Source organism: Salvelinus sp. IW2-2015, unplaced genomic scaffold, assembly GCF_002910315.2.
Source record: "Salvelinus sp. IW2-2015 unplaced genomic scaffold, ASM291031v2 Un_scaffold1551, whole genome shotgun sequence".
NCBI classification, from domain to species: Eukaryota; Metazoa; Chordata; class Actinopteri; order Salmoniformes; family Salmonidae; genus Salvelinus; species Salvelinus sp. IW2-2015.
In genome coordinates, this window is record NW_019942982.1 from 31,145 (window position 1) to 41,822 (window position 10,678).

Sequence of the window (10,678 nt, forward strand, 5' to 3'; positions counted from 1 at the left end):
ATGTACATAGAGTTCTTATACTTCATATTTGAGATTGTAACCCCCCCCCCCCCAAAAAACCGTGTTGGTACATGTAATGTAATTGTAAAACGTTTGTGTTCCTGTGTTACAGTGAAGGAGGAGTGTGGCTCAGAAGAGGAGGATGAGGAGGAGGAAGAGGAGGAAGAGGAGGGGGGTAAGGATGCTCTGGTAGAGGAGATGATCCAGCAGGGAGACACGGCGTCATCTACCCCAAGGCTCCGGACGGCAAACAGAAAAGCGCGCCTGAGAGGGGTCCCAGAGAAGACCGGTAGGTTACATCAATGCACCTTTTACAAACTCAACACTTATTGAGACCCTCATACTGTTGCTGTTTTGGGTGCATCCCAAATGGCACCCTATTCCCTATGTAGTGCACTACTTTGGACCAGGGCGCATGCAAGTAGTGCACTATTTAGGGAACAGAGTGCCATTGGGACGTATTCTGAGACCCTCATAATCAAGACCCTTATAGAGCTTCTGAGTTTCAGGCACCAACATATCTTCTTTGTTTCATAGTCTATAATTCCCCCTCTCTGACCCAGGCACGCCAGACACCCTCTCCCAGCTCCTGACTTGTCCGTACTGCTCACGGGCTACAAGCGCTGCACGGCCTGAAGGACCACATCAAGCTACGGCACGAGAAGAGCGAGGACAACTTCAGCTGCTCCCAGTGCAGCTACACCTTCACCTACCGTACACAACTGGACTGTATATGACCCAACACAAGAACCAACACAAGGATCCTGTACAGGTACCTATGTGTGTGTGTATGTGCGTGTCTCTGTCCCTGATTCTTCCCTGCCTCTGTCCCCTGTCTCTGTTCCTCTCTGTCCCTGTCCTCGTCCTCTGTCTCTGTTCCTGTTCCTGTCTCTGTTCCTGTCTCTGTTTCTGTTCCTGTATCTGTTCCTGTCCCTGCCTCTGTCCCTGTCTCTTTTCTGTCCTGTTCCTGTCCCTGTTCCTGTCTCTGTTCCTGTCTCTGTTCGTCCCTGTCTCTGTCCCTGTCTCTGTCCCTGTCTCTGTTCCGTCCTCCTGTTCCTGTCCCTGCCTCTGTCCCTGTCCTCTGTCCTCTGTCTCTGTTCCTGTTTCTGTCTCTGTTCCGTCTCTGTTTCTTTCCTGTATCTGTCCTGTCCCTGCCTCTGTCCCTGTCCCTGTATCTCTCTGTCCTGTCTGTCTCTGTTCTGTCCCTGTCCTGTCCCTGTCTCTGTTCCTGTCTCTGTTCCTGTCTCTGTTCCTTGTCCTGTCTTGTCCCTATCTCTGTCTCTGTCCTGTCCTCTGTCTCTGTTCCTGTCCCTGTCTGCCAACCCTGTCTCTGTTTCTGTCCCTGTCTCTGTCCTGCTCTGTTCTGTCCCTGTCTCGTTCTGTCTCTGTCTCTGTTCCGTCTCTGTTCCTGCTCTGTTCCTGTCTCTGTCTCTGTTCCTGTCTCTGTCCATGTCCCCTGTCTCTGTTCCTGTCTCTGTGCTGTTCCTGTGTCTGTCCTAGTCTCGGTTCTGTCTCCGTCCTTGTCTCTGCCCAGTATCTTCCCTGTCCCTGTTTCTGTCCTTGTCTATGTCCATGTCCCTGTTGGAGGACTCACAGATTTCCTGCCTTTTTTCAGTATTATTTGAATTCTCCTTAGCCTGTTTTTTAAATGGAGCGATTTGATTAATGTGTCTGTAATTCAAGACAAATATGTCTATTACTGTTTTACTGGAATGAAAACACATCCTTCAGACAGTAACAGTACTCTTTAGACAGGATACTGACGTTACAAAACATCCCATACACTCACCGCTGTCTGTCTGTCCTGTCTGTCTGCCAGCGTCATGTACCCGGACCACCACCACAAACAATAACAAAACAGGGGGAACAGGAAGTTCAAGTGTACTGAGTGTTCCAAGCTTTTAAATAAAGCACCACCTGGCAAGGAGCATCTTCGCATCCACAGCGGTGAGTCAAATTGGCATCGCACCGGTCGCCGTGACCAACACACACACACACACACACACACACACACACACACACACACACACACACACACACACCACACACACACACACAACACACACACACACACCGTCTCATGACTCCATACCCACTGGGCACAGACGTCAATTCAACGTAATTTCATGGAAATAACATTGATTCAAGCAGTGTGACCCCAGTGGGTAGTGTCTGCATCCTAAATAGTACCCTATTCCTGACCAGAGCCCTATTGGCCCTGGTCAAAAGTAGTGCACTACATAGGGAATAGGGTGCCATTTGGGATGCAGTTCCGGGACTCAACTATATTCACAGTGGTGGRGCAGATGTACTGAACTTACCCTTTTCTCCTTTGATATGTTTATAATATGCAGCTCTGCTATTTCAGAGTCTTGATTATGATCATTATTGAATCTGTGCTCTTGGCCAATGTGTCGTCATTCTGTTGCTATTATTACCTCAGCCTGTTTGTTAACGATAGGTTCACCTGAGTCCCAAATAGTGGCACCCTATTCTGACAGGTTCTCTGGTCAAATGTAGTGCACTATCTAGGTAATAGGATGCCCTTTGGAACATAACCTCAGCTGTTTCCTAGAAATATACATCTCTTTCTCSGCAGGAGAGAAGCCGTACGAGTGTCTCAACTGRAAGAAGAGGTTTTCCCACTCAGGGTCCTACAGRTCCCACATCAGCAGTAAGAAGTGTGTTGGCATGGTGCCTGTCAACGGCAACCCCAGCCCAGTCATTAAGGTCTCCAACCAGACCCCCAGCCAGACCCAGCCCTCTGGCCCCGCCGCGGCCCCAGTCCGAGTGCTCCTCCTGGGGGAGAAGACAGAGAGCAAGCCCCTGCAGGAGCAGCTCCCCCACACTCAGATCAAATCTGAGCCTGTGGACTATGAGTTGAAGCCGGTGGTGATGGCGCCTAACGGGGCGGCYGGGACTAATGGGACGGTGTTTAACGGTGGCGTGATGCTACCCCAGGGCACGGCATTGCCTCAGGGCATGGTCCAGGCGGTGGTACTGCCTACCATGGGTCTGATGTCTCCAATCAGTATTAACCTCAGCGACCTGCAGAACATGCTCAAGGTTTGATTTGATTTATAATTGTTATAAAAACCTACAGTGGCGTGCGAAAGTATTCACCCCCCTTGACATTTTTCCTATTTTGTTGCCTTACAACCTGGAATAAAAATAGATTTTTTGGGGGGGTTGTATCATTTGATTTACACAACAAATAAGACAAAAAAACTGAAAACTTGACCGTGCATAACTATTCACCCCCCCTCAATACTTTGTAGAGACACCTTTTTTAGCAATTCCAGCTACAAGTCTCTTGGGGTATGTCTCTATAAGCTTGTCATATCTAGCTACTGAGATTTTTGCCCATTCTTCAAGGCAAAACTGCTCCAGCTCCTTCAAGTTGGATGGGTTCCGCTGGTGTACAGCAATCTTTTAAGTCATACCACAGATTCTCAATTGGATTGAGGTCTGGGCTTTGACTAGGCCATTCCAATACATTTAAATGTTTCCCCTTAAACCACTCGAGTGTTGCTTTAGCAGTATGCTTAGGGTCATTGTCCTGCTGGAAGGTGAACCTCGTCCCAGTTTCAAATCTCTGACTGAAACAGGTTTCCCTCAATAATTTCCCTGTATTTAGTGCCATCCATCATTCCTTCAATTCTGACCAGTTTCCCAGTCCCTGCCGATGAAAACCATCATCACAGCATGATGCTGCCACCACCATGCTTCACTGTGGGGATAGTGTTCTCGGGGTGATGAGAGGTGTTGGGTTTGCGCCAGACAGAGCGTTTTCCTCGATGCTCAAAAAGCAACATTTTAGTCTCATCTGACCAGAGTACCTTCTTCCATATGTTTGGGGAGTCTACCACATGCCTTTTGGCGAACACCCAACGTGTTTGCTTATTTTTTTCTTAAAGCAATGGCTTTTCTCTGGCCACTCTTCCGTAAAGCCAAGTTCTGTGGAGTGTACAGTTTAAAGTGGTCCTATGGACAGATACGCCAATCTCCACTTTGGAGCTTTGCAGCTCCTTCAGGGTTATCTTTGGTCTCTTTGTTGCCTCTCTGATTAATGCCCTCCTCACCTGGTCCATCAGTTTTGGTGGGCGGCCCTCTCTTGACAGGTTTGTTGTGGTGCCATATTCTTTAAATTTTTTAGTAATGGATTTAATGGTGGTCCGTGGGATTTTCAAAGTTTCAGATATTTTTTTATAACCCAACCCTGATCTGTACTTCTCCATAACTTTATCCCTGACCTGTTTGGAGAGCTCCTTGGCCTTCATGGTGCACCTTGCTTAGTGGTGTTGCAGACTCTTTGGCCTTTCAGAACAGGTGTATATATACTGAGATCATGTGACAGATCATGTGATATTTATATTGCACACAGGGGGACTTTATTTAACTAATTATGTGACTTCTGAAGGTAATTTGTTTTACCAGATCATATTTAGGGGCTTCATAGCAAAGGGGTGAATACAGTATGCACGCACCACTTTTCCATTTAATTTTTTAATTTTTTATTTCGAAACAAGTAATATTTTTCATTTCACTTCACCAATTTGGACTATTTTGTGTATGTCAATTACATGAAATCCAAATAAAAATCTATTTAAATTACAGGTTGTAATGCACCAGAATAGGAAAAACGCCAAGGGGGATGAATACTTTTCTAAGGCACTATATAAACCACACATATGGATACAATGTATTTTAATCTCTTTACTCAAAATGTTCACTGTTGATATGGTCCTAAACGTAGCATGTCAACAGTAAAGTTTTAAAGTGTGATGATGCAAAATGAGGATAACAACTTATATCTATGGTGGTCCTCTTATATCCAAGGTGGCCATGGATGGGAACGTGCTGCGTCAGGTGTTGGGGACGGCCAACGGGCTGGTGACCTCCAAGCAGGGGTTTGTGACACAGGCTGGCCAGCAGGTAATCTCAGCCATCAGCCTGCCTGGCTTCGTGGACCAGGATGGTACCACCAAGATCATCATTAACTACAGCCTGGAGCCAAGCCCAGCCCAGCAGCCCACCGCCCCTCAGCTCCTCAAGCAAGAGGCTCCCCCTCCCACCACCAACACCAACACCGCCAGCGCCACAAACACACAGCCAGCCTCCAAAGTAACAGAGAAACTCCCCCAGGACCTCAACATCAACAAGACCGAGCCGGCCGACTCGGAGCGCGAGTCAGAGATGGAGACAGAGACTGAAGCTGAGACACCAAAGGCCCAGACAGGCAAGACAAGGTGTCTACTGTGTGACAACTGTCCCGGTGATTTGAATGAACTGCACATGGTCCAGCATTGTCAACCTGTCAACGCCCCCCTCGACCCCTCCATCGCCGCCCTCATGGCCGAGGCAGGGATAACACCAGGCCAGCACCCTCTAAAGAATCTGCTCTCACTCCTCAAGGCCTATTTCGCCTTAAACGCCGAGCCTACCGAGGAAGAGCTGGCCAAGATCTCTGACAATGTCAGCCTGCCCGTGGACGTGGTCAAGAAGTGGTTTGAGAAAATGCGGTCTGGTCAGATCACGGTCGGACCCCCTGGTTCCTCTCCAGATGACTCTGGACTTTCAGATTCCAGCACAGAGACCCAGCTAGACCAAGAGAAGAGCGGGACAGAGATAGAGGAGCAGCATGCCTCAGCCCAAACACAGGAGACATCATCTTCCCAACCTCCCAACAGTTCCCCTGCCTCGACGTCCCCCTCGGWCTCAGCCTCGGCCCCCTCACCACTAAACCTCTCCTCCAGCGGCCTGGTCATCGTGAAGACTGAGGTCGACTCTGAGCGCGAGGCTCAAGATCTTCCCCTGGACCTGTCCCTTCCCAAGCAGCCCCAGTCACAGCCCCAGGTCCCCCATGTCCCACAGGAGCAGCCCCTCAACCTCACCTGCCTGAAGGAGACAGTCCAGGCCCAGCTCCCAGGGCTCCAGGGAACCACCAACACCATCTACGTCACCTCCTCCCCCCAAACGACCATCCCCAACCCGGTGAACATAATGACCACCCGGCTAGTAGCCATCACCAACCAGGGCAGCGGTGTGCCCTGCCTCAGGGCCATCTCCACCGGCACCACCAAACGGACCATCCTCATCCCCCAGCTCACATACACATACACCACTACAGCATGCAGCGGCGCCACTGGGGCCGACGGAGCCCAGAAGACCGTCAGAATCAACGGCTGCCAGGTCGGTTTGTGAAAGAGTTATTCAGAATGCATGATTATGTGCGAGACAAGACAATGTTAAGAGATAGGTAGTGTGGAAAGAGTTTCTATTTGTCCTGCTTCAGCTTTACTGACTAACCTGACTAACCCAGCCCTCAGGAGTCAGGCTGTGTCTCCAATGGTATCCAATGGTGCACTACTTTAGGGCTCTGGTCTAAAGTAGTGCACTACATCCCAAAAAGGGTGGCATTTGGGACTCATCCTTACTCTGCCTGTGGAAAAAAGAAAGCCATCCTGGCTCAATGGTTTGGGCTCCCTCCAGTCTTCCCTGTTACCTAGTACTTCGTTAGAGCTGCCGCAGCCTGGAGTTGAGTTGGATTCCTCCTGGAAGACTCAGGGGGCTGTGTGTGTGTGTGTGTGTGTGTGTGTGTGTGTGTGTGTGTGTGGGTGTGTGTGTGTTGTGTGTGTGTGTGTGTGTAAGCAGAATGAATCCTCCATTGTATGTTAATCGCATGTGAGCAGCTCTGAAAGGCCACGCGTGTCAGTGTCTGACCGGGTGGACAGATTCTCTAAGTTACTCTGGGTTTTCTACAGCTGATCTCTCTAAGTTACTTTGGGTTTCTACAGCTGATCTCTCTAAGTTACTCTGTGTTTTCTACAGCTGATCTCTCTAAGTTACTCCCTCTGGGTTTTCTACAGCTGATCTCTCTAAGTTACTCCCTCTGGGTTTTCTACAGCTGATCTCTCATAAGTTACTCTGTGTTTCTACAGCTGATCTCTCTAAGTTACTCGTGTTTTCTACAGCTGATTCTCTCTAAGTTACTCCCTCTGGGTTTTCTACAGCTGATCTCTCTAAGGTTTACTCTGGGTTTTTAGCGAGGCTGATCTCTCTAAGTTAGCTCCCTCTGGGTTTTTTTCCTACAGCTGATCTCTTCTAAGTTACTCTGTGTTTTCTACAGCTGATCTCTAAGTTACTCCCTTCTGGGTTTTCTACAGCTGATCTCTCTATAAGTTACTCTGTGGTTTTTGCTACAGCTGATCTCTCTAAGTTACTCCCTCTGGGTTTTCTACAGCTGATCTCTCTAAGTTACTCCCTCTGGGTTTTCTACAGCTGATCTCTCCTCACATAGAGGCCTTTGACATTGGAAACACTGTGTTTAAATAAAATAAATAAATAGGATTATTAGTTGTAACCTATTGTTTTTGATGGAATTCTTCTTCTTCTTCCTAATAACATGYTGATTATTATTATTGTTGTTATTCTATTATTATTTTTCTGGGACAGGAGGAGAAGTCTGCCACCAGCTCAGAGGTTGTGTCGGCGGTAGAGGAGCAGGATAACTCCGACTCTTCCCCTCCGCAGAAGAAGATGCGTCGACTGCAGAGCGGGATGTACTCCTGTGACCTGTGTGACAAGATCTTCCAGAAGAGCAGCTCCCTGCTCAGGCATAAATACGAACACACAGGTAAACAATATGGCCACTGGCTGAGGATCCACTGGGTCAGGGGCCGTATATATCAAGGGTCTCAGAAAGCCTTGTGTCGACCTGCCGCTAACTTCTCCTTTGTCCTYATATTGTACACATTCTGATTGAGCCCARATTTCGGGAAAAATCTTTACATGTGGTATTAGAATGTGTCTCTTATCRGTATTGTGACCACATTTCCTGGTTCCTTCCTGTATGCAATTTAAAAAAAATCTATTCTCCTCAAATAATATTTATTTATTTTAAGCCACATATTGATYCCATAAGTCAATGGTGCCACCTGTCAATGATTTAGAAGGCAGAATAATTAGGATTTAAATGGTTTCACTGTCCAGATTCGTRTACACTTGTAATATATCCAGACATACTGTGTGTCTGACTACCTCTGGGAGGTGGGCAGTAAGATCTGATTACAATCAGTTCACAATGCGTATTTTAACCATCTACACCTGTCTGAAAATGTGGGCACAATCAGAATGTGGACATCATCTGGACAAAAGATACATGTTAGAACCAGGTATAAACGGGGCTATAGTTGTAATGCTGATTGATTTAGGATCAGTTTAGCCTTTTAGATCACAATAAATACGATTACGCGGACAGGATCCTAGACCAGCCCTGCTACTGTGAGATGCTTGCTACGTACAGCCCCAGGTGTGGTGGAATTATTTGTGTGTTAGTTTTTAATGAGAGCTGCTCTCAGCCTTATACCACTCCATCTCATCAGCACTATGAGACATTACTTCACCTGCGTGATATGAATGGGGATAACATTGACAGGCATTTAAAAGACCAAGGGCTCTAGTCAAACCGTATAGTGGAAATAATTACAGAGTGATTGAAATTGGAAAGCAATGTTCCCGTGTTAGCGGAGACTGCGTTCAGGGTAAACCAAGGGGCAGGCAACCAGATTCAGCCTCAGGACGATTTTTGTCAGAGTGGAGAGTTGGGGGGCCGGAACATAATTATAATAATTTGTACAGTGCAAATTGACCACAAGTAAGCCCAGAAAGATAATGTATTTTAAAATAACAATCATTAAATATCTTGATTACATTGAGGCACGGTCACATCTTTTTCTTCCTGGGAATACTTGGTGAACAGATTTTCTAAATGAAACACATTTTTTGCTGAATTCCTGGTGATTTTTGTATTTTTTGACCAAAAACTAKATATAGATAATTTTTTGGGGGCCACACAAACTTTGCCTGCCAGTTTTGGTCCACGGGCCGTCTGTTGCCGACCCTTGCGGTAAATGCTGAATATGTTGGCTCAATCGGGAATTACTTTGAATAGAACCCTATAATTTGTATCTGTCTACTGCTTTCGTTATGGAGAAACCAGGCAGCTTTTCCCTGAATTTGGTATAACAGCCTAATATCGCCCTCTTAAACCGCTTAATGTCCTCTTCAACCACATAATGTTCTCTTTGTAACGATTCTCGTCCTCTTCGTCTGAYGAGTATGAAGGATCGGACCAATATGCAGCGTGGTAAGTGTTCGTCATATTTTAATAATAAACTGAACACTACAAAATACAAAAATAACAAAGTGAATGAAAACGAAAACCGAAACAGTCCTGAATGGTGACACAAACACAAACCRAGGAAACAACCACCCACAACCAAAATGGGGAAAACAGGCTACCTAAATATGATTCTCAATCAGAGACAACGATCGACAGCTGCCTCTGATTGAGAACCATATCAGGCCAGACATAGAAATACAACAACATAGAAAACAGAACATAGACTACCCACCCCAACTCACGCCCTGACCAACCTAACACGAAGACATAAAAAGAAACTATGGTCAGAACGTGACACTCTTAAACCGCCTAATGTCCTCTTAAACCACCTAATGTCCTCTTAAACCACCTATGTTCTCTTAAACCACAATGTTCTCTTAAACCACCTAATGCCCTTCTTAACGCCTAATGTCCTCTTAAACCACCTAATGTCCTCTTAACCACCTAATGTCCTTCTTAAACCGCCTAATGTCCTCTTAAACCACCCTAATGTCCTCTTAAACCGCCTAATGTCCTCTTAAACCACCTAATTATCCTCTTAAACCGCCTAATGTCCTCTTAAACCACCTAATGTCTCTCTAAACCACCTAATGTCCTCTTAAACCACCTAATGTCCTCTTAAACCGCCTAATGTCTCTTAACCGCCTAATGTCCTCTTAAACCACTCTAATGTCCTCTTAAAACCCTATGTTCTCTTAAACCAGCCTAATGTCCTCTTAAACCTAATGTCCTCTTAAACCACTAATGTCCTCTTTAAACCACCTAATCGTCCTGTTCTCTTAAACCGCCTAATTGTCCTCTTACAAGTCTCTACACTAATGCATCCATCCTACTTGAAACCACAATTAATTATTGCTAATGATTGTGTGGCTTACAACCCCCTTTGGACAAGATTTGGCGTTAATCACTCTGGATTGTGTCCTAAATGGCAACATATTCCCTATATAGTGCACTTCTTTCGACCAGAGCCCTATAGGAAATACAGTGCAATTTGGGACGCACATCTGGCCTGGCTTAGGACAAGCAGGCAGAGTCCAAATTATTTCAGAAAGGGGCTAGAGCGGTGCTTAATGGCCCGTTGGATGGGCCCAGTTGATCTTCGTCCCAAATGGCACCCTATTCCCTTTATAGTGAACTACTTTTGATGAGGGCCCATAGGGCAATGGTCTAAAGTAGTGTACTATGTAGGGAATAGGGTGCCAAAGMGCTCTGGTCAAAAGTAGTGCACTATGTAGGGAATAGGGTGCCTTCTGGGATGAAACGCCCTCATCCCTCCTTCCTGGGTTCAATGAGACCCAGGTCCAGAAGAACGTATCAGCATCAGGCAGCTAGTTTGATCTACATCTCCACAAATAATGTTTGTTTATTTTACTGAATTATTTTACCATTGCAACAGACCTGCTAGAATCCTTTTAGGGGAATTTTTTGGAGTGGTTTACGTATTTGTGAGAGTTTTTGTTATGATATTGTTTTCATAACAAGTGCAGTTGGTTT

The 10,678-nt window shown here is 46.3% G+C and overlaps 1 pseudogene; it reads left to right on the top strand.

Annotated features, from left to right (window-relative positions):
• The window catches only part of LOC112071228 (zinc finger E-box-binding homeobox 1-like), a 17,163-nt pseudogene continuing 6,485 nt past the window's right edge, over window positions 1–10,678 (top strand).